This window comes from Manis javanica, chromosome 2 (genome assembly GCF_040802235.1).
Source record: "Manis javanica isolate MJ-LG chromosome 2, MJ_LKY, whole genome shotgun sequence".
NCBI lineage: Eukaryota > Metazoa > Chordata > Mammalia > Pholidota > Manidae > Manis > Manis javanica.
The window spans coordinates 33,420,398-33,432,509 of record NC_133157.1 but is presented as its reverse complement, the minus strand read 5'-3'; the positions used below and the strand labels follow the sequence as shown (position 1 = coordinate 33,432,509).

At 42.1% G+C, this 12,112-nt stretch overlaps 2 protein-coding genes across 15 annotated transcripts in view; both read left to right on the top strand.

The window, feature by feature from the left end:
• The window catches only part of POLR1E (RNA polymerase I subunit E), a 93,287-nt gene extending 90,113 nt beyond the window's left edge, over nt 1-3,174 (top strand). For all 5 annotated transcript variants that reach the window (XR_012127314.1, XR_012127313.1, XR_012127312.1 and 2 more), the window contains one exon: nt 3,096-3,174. The gene's annotated coding sequence lies outside the window, so the exon portion shown is untranslated. The remainder of the gene's footprint in view (nt 1-3,095) is intronic.
• FRMPD1 (FERM and PDZ domain containing 1) overlaps nt 3,000-12,112 on the top strand; it is a 127,442-nt gene continuing 118,329 nt past the window's right edge. For 2 of the 10 annotated variants that reach the window (XM_073227412.1, XM_073227410.1), the window contains exons 1-2: nt 9,116-9,311; nt 9,759-9,878. The gene's annotated coding sequence lies outside the window, so the exon portion shown is untranslated. Of the gene's footprint in view, nt 3,217-9,097; nt 9,312-9,758; nt 9,879-12,112 lie in introns of those variants that run through there. The other 8 variants (XM_036996537.2, XM_073227434.1, XM_073227407.1 and 5 more) reach the window with 6 other exon arrangements.

Here is a 12,112-nt window from a genome sequence, read left to right as displayed (position 1 = left end):
AAAAGTCCAGGCCTTAAAATGTGACACCTTATCCTAACCATTTTCTCCAGAGTGTCTCTCAAAATCTCAGGTCTGGAATGCTTGGCCCCCACCTCCAACTTCCCTGCTTCTGTTTAGGTATTTCTAGTGAAGGCGGGGAGCTCACCACTTTACTGGGCACTTTCACCCACCTTTGGATAGGCAGTTTTCCTTTCAGAGACAAAACTGCTTCTTTGTACCATATTCCCACTGGTTCTAGTTACGTCCTTTGTGGTGTCAGAAGCAGCTGGGATCATTCTTCCTCATGGATATGTAAAGACAGCTTGGGTCTTCCTTGATGCTTGTTTGCTTCAGGCTAAAATTAATTCTTGCAAAATTCTCTTAGACTTTTCCAGTTTTACCTTACCTACAACTTTAAAATTTCTAGTTAGCAGCGATGGACTGATTTACTCTGAATTATCTGGCTCTGCCCCTCTCCCCCAACCCAAGCACACCAAAGGGAACATAGTGGGTTCCTGGCAAGGACCTCTGGGATTCAATGCCAGAGACTCTCTAATTGTTACTCAGGGATTGTCCCTGAACAAGAAGTGCATGCCTGTGCTATCTATCTCCCTGACCACCCATTTCAGCCTTGGCTTTTGCACTGTGAAAAGAAGGCCAGCTGTAGAGGGAGTGTGGTTGCAGTGAATAAAGCACGGGCTTTGGAGTGAGGGTTAGGTTTAAATTGCAGCTCTTCTTGTTTTGAGACCTTGTGCTAGATGTTTACCTTTCTGGGCTTTTATTTCTCCACCTGTGACAGAGGGTTCTAATATTTACTTCAAAGTGCTGTTATAAGGGCCAAATAAAATGATGTACTTAAAGTGCCTGGCTTATGGTGGGCGTTCTCTAAATGGTAGCTACTACTACTAAGAAATAATTTTTACTAGAAAAATTATGACTTAATCAAATTCTGAATGGGACCAGTCATTTTTTCACTACAACACAGTCTGTTATCATTTGTCAGTCCCATCTAAGTTCTTCTCTTGCCTCTGATTCCCAGTAAATCTTTTTAAAAGAATGACCCCTACTCACAGAGCTCTTGTCCTTACCTCCTCTTCATTCTGCAGCCCAAGGATAGCTTGGGTTTCCAGCCCTGCCTGTTCTCTGAAACTGCCTCCTTTAAGGGGAGTCCTTATTGCCAAACCCAGGGGACCCTTGTGGGTCTCTACCCCCATGCAGCATCTGGCACTTCTGGCTACACAACTCTTTCAGGAGAGCTCTCCCCTCTGAGCCTCAGGGATACTTCATTCTTCTAGTTTTTGTGACTGGATGTCTCCTTTCACACCTCTTCCTAGGGTCAGCTCCTAAGTGACCATGTTCTTTAAGGTTCTTTCCTGGAACCTCTTCTATCCTCATGGCCAGTCTAGTCTGTCGTCAACTGCCATCCTTAAGCTAATAATTCACTACATATGTCTCCAGCCTGTATTTCTCTTCAGAAACACAAATCTGTATATGCACCCAACCTCTTGACTTCGCTCTCTCCTTGAATGTCCCATGGGAATATTACACTCCACTGTTCACAGTGGAACCAATCATCTTCCCCTCCTACTTAACATAACTCCGATGCTCTGCTGCCTAATGACTGACACTACCATCCAGTCCCTCCAGCTGCCAAAGCCAGAAATCTGGGAGTCTACTTTCATTCTTTCTTCTCCTTTTGGCTCTATATCTAATTAACCACCAAGCTCTGTCAATTCTGTCTCCTTAATATCTCTAAAATTCATTATATTCTTTCTCTCCCTCCCACCACTGCTTTTGCTCAGGCCAACCACCAACTGGTCTTCTTTCTTCTGTCTTATCCCTGCAAGTATATTTCCACCCTGAAGTAATCTTTCTAAATATAATTTTCATAAGGTTGGTCTCCCATATAAAATACTTTGATTATTTTTCACTGCCCTCAGGAAAAAGTACAAATGCTTTGGCCCTCTTTAGAAGGCCTTTTATTGACTTGGTCCCCTTTTCCACCCTAACCTCACCTCTTTGCTCTCCTCTTCCACAACATGGTCCTCTTCGTCTTTCTCCCTCTGTCATTCTCTTTCCCCTCCAGGTCTCCCTCTTCCAACCCTACATACTGTTGACTGTTCCCTGAACTCACCAAACCCTTGGCTCTAGGTCTTTGCACATGCTTTTCTTTTTGATTAGAATTCTCTTTCCTACCTCTTCACCTTTTCTTCCAAGTCATTGAGAAATCCTCTTAGAAGTCACCTCCTTCAAAAAGTCTTCTGTAGGTTAGTTGAGAATAATGTGCCAATCTTGGCTCTTCATTGTAAAGAATATACCACAGTTGTAGAAGATATTAACACTATGGGAAGCCAGGGTGAGGGATTGATGGGAACTATCTGTACAGTCTTTGCAACTTTTCTGTACCTCTTAAACTATTCTAAAATAAAAAGATCATTTACAAAGTCTCCACTAACCCCCCTGTGCTGGCTTAACTGTTTATAAGAACTGTGCCTACTATCAAAGCATCAAAGCACTTAACACAGTGTCTGGCCATAGTCTATGTGTCTATCTCCTCCACTGAGGAAGGATAGGAATCATGTTTACTCATTTGTGTATTTCTGATGCTAGCCTGGAAAATGGTGTATGTTTAGTAAGTATCTCCTAAGTAAATGTTGCTAAATAGGTTGATTTGGTACAAAAGTACCAAAGCTTTTGTTGTAGGGTAATTTGAAATTATAGGCCTGGAAAAAAGAACTTGAAATATCAGACACCATAAATGACTTGTAGGCTCTTCTTGTTTTTCAACATGATGGACTTGGCAGAAATGCAAAGTACCTGAATGTCACATGCCTCCGTACACGCTGCATATTTCCAAGAGTCACATGACATTCTTTCCTTGCAGGTAAAGAGCCTTGGGCCAGGTGAGCTGTGTTAGTTCACTCCTGGTGCAGACTGCTGGCACACCCCAGGAGGGTGTGGACTGTGTATTGAATGCATGATAGCCAACTAGGGCAGAGAGCAAAAGAACTGGTTGGAAGAACAATGAAAGCACAGGAAGATGAATCTCCAGTTCAGCAATTCTAGTCCCAGCTCTTTTGCCGCATGAATTTAGCTAAGTGTCTTCCTCTTTGTAGGCACCAGTCAGTATTTGTAAAATGAGGGCTTGGATTGGCTGGTCTCTAAAGTCCCTTCCAGGATTGATGCTCTGGGATTCTGTGATCGGTGTGAAGACTGGGCACCAGTGGAAGGAAACAGGTAAGTGTTTATTAGGAGCATGTGGCGACTAAACCATTGGTCCCAGGTCAGCAGCAGTCTTTAGCAAAAGGAAACTAAGCTAGGTCAGAGATTTGTCTAAGTCACCCTGGATGTACAGACCTCTGGGGCACAATAGCTCAATATTGTATGTTAAGGATCTAACTCAGGGCTGCCAGAAAGAAGCATTTCCAAGGATTGAAATAGGGGAAGGTGAGTGGTAGACCAGCGATAATTTTCACTTAATAATAAAATGACAACATTTGAGGAAAGTTTTTATGTTTATTGGCCAATAGTTTTGGTTATTTTGATAATTTTTTTTGTACTGAAATTACCCAAAATTTAAGTGTTAGTGGTGTTGCAATTTGTACGACCTGGAACTTGGCTGGGGCAGGTATGACAGCAATGCAGTTTGTTTTAATGGAATTGTTAAGTGGTTGAATTGAGATTATTTGGAGTTTGGTGCTATCGAGTAATGTAAGTTCAGAATTGCCTTAGTCAAGTGAAAAAAAACCCAGTTTATTTTGAAATTTACCTTAAAAAAGTGGAAGTGGCTTTGATAATTACATCAAAGATTCATTGGGAAGCACAAGGAAAAGTGTACATTTGCCTAATTGAATAAATACATCATAACCAACTATCACTAGTTAAGAAGATCTAGTTCTTGGAAGAGAACTAGGGTGAATAGAGAAGAAAATAGCATTTAATTTTTTAAAAATCATGAGAAAATTATTTTTGCTCACCAGTCACTGGTGTCAGAATTTCTGATAGGTGTGTGGAAACTCCCACCTCCGTCCCTGAAAAAACTGAAAATTCAAGGGTACAGGTTGTGCTGAGGGGCACCTGCTCCCAGCTCAGGGTGCTCCCAGCTATGACCTTTCAAATGTGGTCTCTCCTTTGTGTTGACCAAGAGTTTCCTCTTCTTGGAAAAATGCTTACATAATAATTCATTTGGGTTCAGAGAAGGCAGATGATCACTTAACCTCTTAGAGGTTTTGGAATTTGAATCCTAGTGGACAAGGCACCAGCCAGATGTTATTGGGGAGATGTGTCATTCTTAATCCTCAGCATTGAGGTGGGCCAGGAGCAAAGAAAAATCCCTCCTGAGAGATGAGGAAACCAGCCAGACACAGGGAGGATTAAGGGTAATGGATCAAGCTTTAGAATCCCATGAAGAGGAACCAAAACACAAAAATTGTAGTAGTTAGATTTACTGAGTACTTATTCAGTGCCAAGCCAGGTGTAAAATCATAATTATCATGATCAAAATTATATTAATAATTCTCACACCAACCCTCTGAAGTAGGCTCTCTTATTTCCATTTTCTAAGTGGAAAATTCAGGTATAGAAAGATTAAATATTCACCCAAGGATCATCAGATGGTAAGTCGTAGAGCTGGGATACAAACAGGCAATTCAGTAGTCATTGCAGAACCATTGTTGTTAACCACCCATGCCCTGGTGCATATATAATCTTTCAACCTGCCCTCATCTATGACCCTCATTATGACTCCAGCATCCACCCTGGGGCTGAGAAGGTAATGGGCTTTGTTGAGTGTTCCTGAACTGAACAGAACAAAGCAGACTCAGCCTGTGCCCAAACCTGGTACCTGGGGTCTGGGGGAAGCCCTGATTGGCTCAGCACAATACTTGAGAGAAGCGGAGTGCTAGCCAGTCCCTGGGGGCTGGGAGCAGAAGTCCAGTCCAGCCAGCTGATGTGGGTCATGGGCAGGATCCCCCCTCACTGCACAGAAAGGCAAAGAAAACACTGGGCACTCAGGAGCCCAGAGCTGAAGGACGTGAGGAAGCAGCCTGGTCATTCCACAGCATCGACTAGGAACTCATGCTACATCAGTCTCTGTGCTGGATGCTCGCCACTGTGGATATAGAGTTGGATTGTGTATGTTCCATGCCCTGGAGGAACCCAATGCTAGTACTGAGAAGAGCTGTCTATCTGGTAGAGTCCCGGAAATTGCCTATGGACCTGTGTCTGCTATGTAGGGCAAGGCAACACTAGTTCTTAATCCTATTGTTTGTCTTGGTGGAATTTTATATATTCCATTTATTACCCACCAACTGAATTCAGGAGATGAGTTGTATAATTTTCAGACTCCTGGATGAACTTTCTGGATGAAGGATACAGGAGCTAAAGAGGTGGCAAGGCTGGGTAGACAGAACTTGCAAAAGATCTCTGCAATTAAAGTGGCTGGAAAGATGGTTAGAGAAGAGACAGGAGGAGAAGAGAAGAAATAAACGTGCCCTTACTTACATTCATCAGACAGTGAGGCTCGCCCACCCCAGCAGAGAGGAGGGCATTTGTTCTGTTAGCCACGCAGCCTTCTTTTGGGTCGGATCTCTTGAGCAACGAAGAAATCTTGGTAGGCTAAGGCTCTGGGTGATAAAAGGGATGTTGGGCTGCCTGGAAAAGCCCCAGTTCGTGCTTATTATACTGGTGGCATTATTTATATTGCCTTATTTCAGTCTGACAGGCATCATGGCTTGGATGATAAATCTTATGGTCATGCTGCCTATGGACAAAAAGCGCCTCTATTTTTCTGATGGGACTGCGTTCTGAATTTTAACCCCAAAGAGATGTTGTATAAAGACCTCTTGCTAGATAGCCTTTTCCTCTGTCACCACCATGCCTGAGTATGGACAAAACTCTTTCCTTGGCTGGAAAAATATAAAATGGAAATTTACTTTAAAAATGAATAGAAAACAAAATGTATTTCCTTTAAAATAGGAAAGCAGATACCGGGTACAAATGTATGAAGTTCCTGCCACAGATCAATTTGGCTGGCTCAGGCTAGAGTTGGTATTCTTGGATCTTTTAGCTTTCCTCCCCCTGGTTCTCTGGGGCACACAGCCAGAGAAAGGCTGGACTGAAGTGCGGGTGAGGAACCACAGATGCCCTGCTGGGCTGTGAGCCCCTGGAGGTAGTCCTTGAGGTGTCCTTCTCTCCTGGCTCCTGGGAGAAGAGTTGTTTTCTCATGTGGAGCCACCCTTGGAGGTGAAGCATGGTCACAGTGAACATGGCAATTATTAGAAACTTGAAAAAGGATTAGGAAGTAGGAATGAAATTGATGTTTCATGAAGTCTAATTAAGCATTGCCCAGCTCATTAGCAGCAGTCAGCTCAGTTTATGTGGCCTGGTTTACAGATAGCAGAAAATAAGTTTTCAGAAAAAAAACCCTTTTTGTGCATCCATTCTTCTCTCTGCCCTCAGTAGAACATCTACCCATATCTGTGTTGTCCGACTAGTGTGTTAAATCCGTCAGATAGGATCTGTGATTGTATGTGACTTTAGTCATCTATTTGTTTCAGATGCATTTTTGAACTGTTTGAACCGCTTCATTACCTCTTCATTGGGATACAGATGGAGATTAGATATTTTAATAGACAATTATTGAGCATTAGGCTTGTCATAGATGTTGAAGAGAATTATAGGGTCAAGGATTTAGAGTCAAAATTCAAAGAGATGTAAAAAAAATGAGAAATCTCAAATATTGTTTAGGTTTTGAGTAGAAGCTCATTGTTTCAAAGATTTGAGAATTGTGTAGTAAAACCACACCAGCTCTTGTTTCCACTTTCCCAACCAAACAAAGCTAAAGATCACTGAATCAATTAATAAGAGATACAAGGGTGTGCTTCGTCAAGGAAAGGTCCTCCGAGAAGCTTGCTGTTTCAGGAAGACATGGTCACTGCTTCCGGGAATCAATTTTAAAAGGAACCAAATGACCTTGTGGCCAGTGAGAACAGCTGTAGCTACTGAGGTCGAGCCAGCCCTTGTGCTTCCTTCTATTTAAACCTCCTGGGTCATAGGAACCACACAGATGGGTGGGAATGACTTCCCAGCAGGGGCTTTGCTGGTATCCAGTTTCTTTTGATAAACTGCCTCATTCTCTGTGTCAAACTGCTTCTGAAATTTGAAATAAATTCTGGGTCTATGGAGTAACACATGGATTATTTTAAAAATATGAAAGAATCTACCTATGAAAATGTTGAACGTATGCAAAAGTCTTCCAAATTGTGAACTCTGGGTGCTAGAGAGCAATCCTGAAGGTGCTGCCATTACTCAAGACGTTTTTTCTTTTACAAGTCATGCCTGGGAGCTGATGCCAGAAACAATTTACCAATCTCAAAAGCAACCACACTCTTAACTTTATAGTAATGATAAAAATACTGGATAGAAATACTGACTGAAAGTTCTTAGTTTTAATACAAATAATAGCTAAAATGTATCCAGGGCATATTGTGTGCGGGTCCCGCACTGACAGTTTTGCATGCCCTGTCTTGTTCAGTCCTCCCAATAATCATTGTTATTATGTAGGCATTATTAAATTACTATTACAACTTCACAGATAAATATTATTACAGCCCAACCTCTCTCCAGAATTCCTGACCAGACATCCAACTGTCTACTCAGTGTCTCCATTTGGATGTTTACTAAGCATCTCAAGTTTAAAATGTCCAAAACTTGGCCCTAATAATCCCCTACTTGTTCCCCTGCTGCCAACACATGTGCACCCATTCTGGAAAATGACAACTCTAGCCCTCAGGTTGCTCAGCTTTGACTCGTCTCTTTCACTCAAACCCCACATGCAACCTGGTCAGGAAATCCTGTCTCTGCACCTCAACTGATACCAGAATCTTGACCACTTCTCACTCCTCCTCTGCAGCAGGTCCGAACCCCTGGATCGCTCTCCTGGAGTGAATGCAGTAACCTCCCTCTGCCCTTGCCGCCTGCCTAGTCTATTCTCGTGACAGTAGCCACAGGGATCCTGGTAAAATGCAAGTTCAAAACCCTCCAGTGGCTTCCTGTCTGACTCAGAGCAGAAATCAAAGCCCTTCCAGTGGCTACTAAGCCTCATCAGGGGCTGGCTTCTTTTCTGATCTTTACCTTGAGTTCACAGACCCTGAATTTTATGCACTCTCTTGTTCGTGTGTGAGCCTGTGCATTCTTCTGAGGAGAGCCCATGTGGCTGTCACTGGATTCTTGAAGGACTCAAAAATCTCCCAAAAGCTTAAGAATCACTGCTTGGAGGAAGCCTCACACTTGAAAATTTAATGTAAAGAAGGGATTTATTCGAATTATAAAATGATTTGGAAAGGATTCTGTATATGATGTAAAGAATCACTGAAAATGTCTTGTGTGTTTGCAATACAATGAATACATGAAATTCAGATTCACACTTGTTTTAGTAGACTCTGTGATCCAAGTGTATCAGTTTTAAGTGGATTCAGATGAAATGCCACGACAATAAAATCTATTCGTAACAAAAAGATGTTTGAGCCTCCAGCTAACAGGTTATTTCAAATAATAAATAAAATCTGCATGCATAGCTTTGGGCCTGTTGTGTGTAAGGTGTTGTGTTTGGAAACATTTTTGGCACAGTTCAGTACATATAGCTTGAAGCAGAGCTTGGCACACAGTCAGCCCTGTATGTCTATCTTCTGTGTGCTCCTTTTACCTCTCATGCTTGAGTCACCAGGACCCCAGCACTACAATTCTCTCTTCCACTTAACCCCAGCATGTGTGCAAAATATGCATAGGCCCTTGCCTTCTGCCTCCATCTCTTGCCCATTTATAGGTCTCAAAACCCTGACCTATATCCCAGGGGTCTTTTGTGAATTGACCAGTAAGCCGTACTTAATTGCAAAGTAAGCATTAATTATTGTTTTCACCATCAGTTCCAATCTGGGTTCCTGACACAGAGACACCTCGCTCATACAGTGGCTCACTGTGGGAGTTCAGACCACCCCACAAAAACAAACCTAAGAGGGATGTGTTCTCCTCTGAAGTATGTTAGGAGTACTCCAAAGTATTTTAAAGATTTTAAAGTACTTGAGTTCACACAGGAGTGGCGTCTTATTTGTGACTGCAGGGAACCTGGTCAGTGTCCCCAACATCAGAAGGGCTGCCATGGGCAGAGGATGCAGACTTGTCCTTCAGGAGTCCGGAGGGCAGAAGCAAGACTGGAGGGAAGCAAATGTTAGCCCAAGAATGGGAAGAACTTCAACGGCTGGAGCAGTTCAACTCAAACTAGCTGCCTGTGAAGAGCATAGTTCTTCCCAGTCATGGAAAAGTTCAAGCAAAGGGTAGGTGACTTTTTATTTTCAAATAATTTACTGATTGATTACCTACCAAATACATGACATTGTCCTAATTGCTGGAGGGACCCAAATGTGAACTAAGCAAGTACTGTGTTCTTAGTGAGCTTCTGGTGTTCGAGGGAAGATAAAATCCATCCAGCTGTCCATTTGATGACTATATATTGAGCATCTACTATGTGACAGGCATCATAGCACTAGAGATACAGCAGTGAACAAGACAAAGGTTTTTGTTTCTTACAGGTGATAGATGAGATTGATAATAAGAACCCCTAAAGCATGAAGTTAATCTTACCCTTTGAGAATTAAGTTGGCAAAAGTTAATGTGAATCAAATAAAATCAGTTGGCTAATGGGGATTTAATTATAACTAAGAAAGTTTAAATATAACAAATCAAATCATCCTTTGATGACTGTGACCACTGTTGTTATAAAGGAGGTGGTCATCCCGGAGCTGGAACACAGGGAGTCAGAGGAAAAATATTTGTGAATTTGTTCCTAGCATTATCTGAAGACAAGATAGTCTACCAGGGACTGAAGACATGAAGTGTCACAGGTCAGTGACATTGGCCATTGAGATCTTTGAACTCCTACTCTTTTCATCACCCACCTCCTCTTTTCCTGCTTATCTTCTAACTCCTACTTACTGTGGATTTTAACTTAAATATAAGCCTCATCTCTACTCTCACAGTACTGTGTACGTCTCCTTCCTAGCACTTACCCCAGCTCTGCTTGAGTGTTTATTAGTGTCTCTCTCCCCAACTAGACTGGAAGCCACATGAGGGTGGAAGCCCTCCTAGTATTATTCACAGCCATATCCCATTGCCTGGCACATACAGGCACTTAGTAAATATTTGTTAAATGACTAAATAAATATACAAAAGACTTAATGCATCTTACTTCCCAGGAAGATTTCCCTATAAGGGAAGAATGCTCTGAGCAGAGAGATGACTCTTATTTCTGGAATTCTTGGAGACCTAACACTACTGCAGAATTCTAACAAAAGACAGAAAATGCGAGTGGATGGGAATGAAGCTATGGGACTTCAGAGATGGAATAGCACTATGTCAGTGGTTATGGAAGACAAGGCTCCTGACTTTAGTCTTGAATCAAAAATTAGATTTTTGACTCAAGCATATGGAGCTGAGTGATGGAGGGGAAAGGGTTATTCTAGCCAGAGATGTATGGTATGAGCAAAGATAGCAAGTTTGGAATTCAGGGTGAATTAGGAGGGTATTGGGACCTAAGGCAAGGAAGGCAGGCCAGGGGCCCAGTGAGACAGTGGGACAAAGAATTTGGACTTACTCATCTGTTGGCAGTCTTTGCCATAGAGGGGGATCCCTGCATTGCACGGGAGCTGGGTCCTTCTGTAGTATCCCAAAAAAGCAATGGTGTGGACATGACAAGGACTGGATGCGTCCAGAAGAAGCCTAGCTGGCTGCCTCCCTAAAGGCCCTCACAAAGGGTGTTACCTCAGTGATCTCACAGGGTCCAGGTTCTGGTCCTTTGTCAGTCCCAGAAAGCTGATTTGTTGAGGATAGATCTAAGCTTACAAGGCTACTGCATATAACCAGGATGCTAATTTAGTAATTTACAAGGAAAACTAGAATTGCTAAAGGTACTAAATGCTCCAATCCTACTAGAGCATTCTAGCCTTGTAAGCAGCCTGCGTAAGAAGTCATATTATAATCAGGTGTCTGTTTATTGACTCACAATAAGAAATACAATTGCCAAAGGATGCCCAAGTCCAATGGCTAGTATATTCATTTCCTGTAGGTGGATTTGCCTGGGAAGCCAAACTAAAATCAGATTGCTTGATGGGCTTGGAGTTAGTGCAAGGGGAAATCATTAAAAGGGTATTTAAAGACATCTTACCTTGACCTCTGTAATAAGAAGATAATTGTCACCATAATCACCTAGGTCACCTTCTTCACCAGATTCCCTCTGCCCTGGATGGTATTAGATGGACAATGCCTGAATTTTCCTGGCTTCTCAACATCCTTTCAGATTGATGCTTTCCTTCTTTAGCTCTATGAACACATCCAATCATTTCAAGTGCTGGTCTGAGAACCATTCTGTTTCTTTAAGGTGACTTAGCAAATTTCTGCTGTAATAAATTATGTGTTGATGTCCTGGTTTAATTCTCAGGGGACAATCTCATTTCTAATTCTTTCAGGATAGCTCAGTGTTGCTTCTAGTACTGACAACACTTTCTAGCCTTGAGATTCTAGGACATCCCTAGCCCCAGATGGCTTAGAAAATCTTACTTAACATTGTCAGAATTTCACAAGCTAGATAAAACCTCAGTGATAATAATCTTTTCAATTCCATTCATGTGCTTCGTTGCAATCAAAAGACATGTTATGTCTGTTATTTTACTCCATAATTGTAAGAACTCTTTAGGTAAAGAGGGTAGGGACTAGAGTTGCTCATGGTCACATAGTTACTAAGAGCAGAGACAGAGCTCAGACCCCAGGCCACTTTCTAGTCCATCTTGCTGCTTCACCATGAAAGAGAACAATTTTCTTTTAAATTCTACTATATTGAAGAGAACAATCAAATAACACTATTTTTTATGTTATCCACTTGAAGGTCATGCACAAGTAGTCAGGTATTGAGGCTTAGTATGAAAGCCATGATTAAGAGTTCTAATAACAAAACTAGGGCTTTATTAGCAGTAGATAGGCTCAATCCCATCCTTATCTCAAGGAGGCAGACAATGGGATTTGACAGACCCTTCGGGGCAGAGCCTACGGACAGGGGCAGTAGGAACAAAGACCAGATCACAGA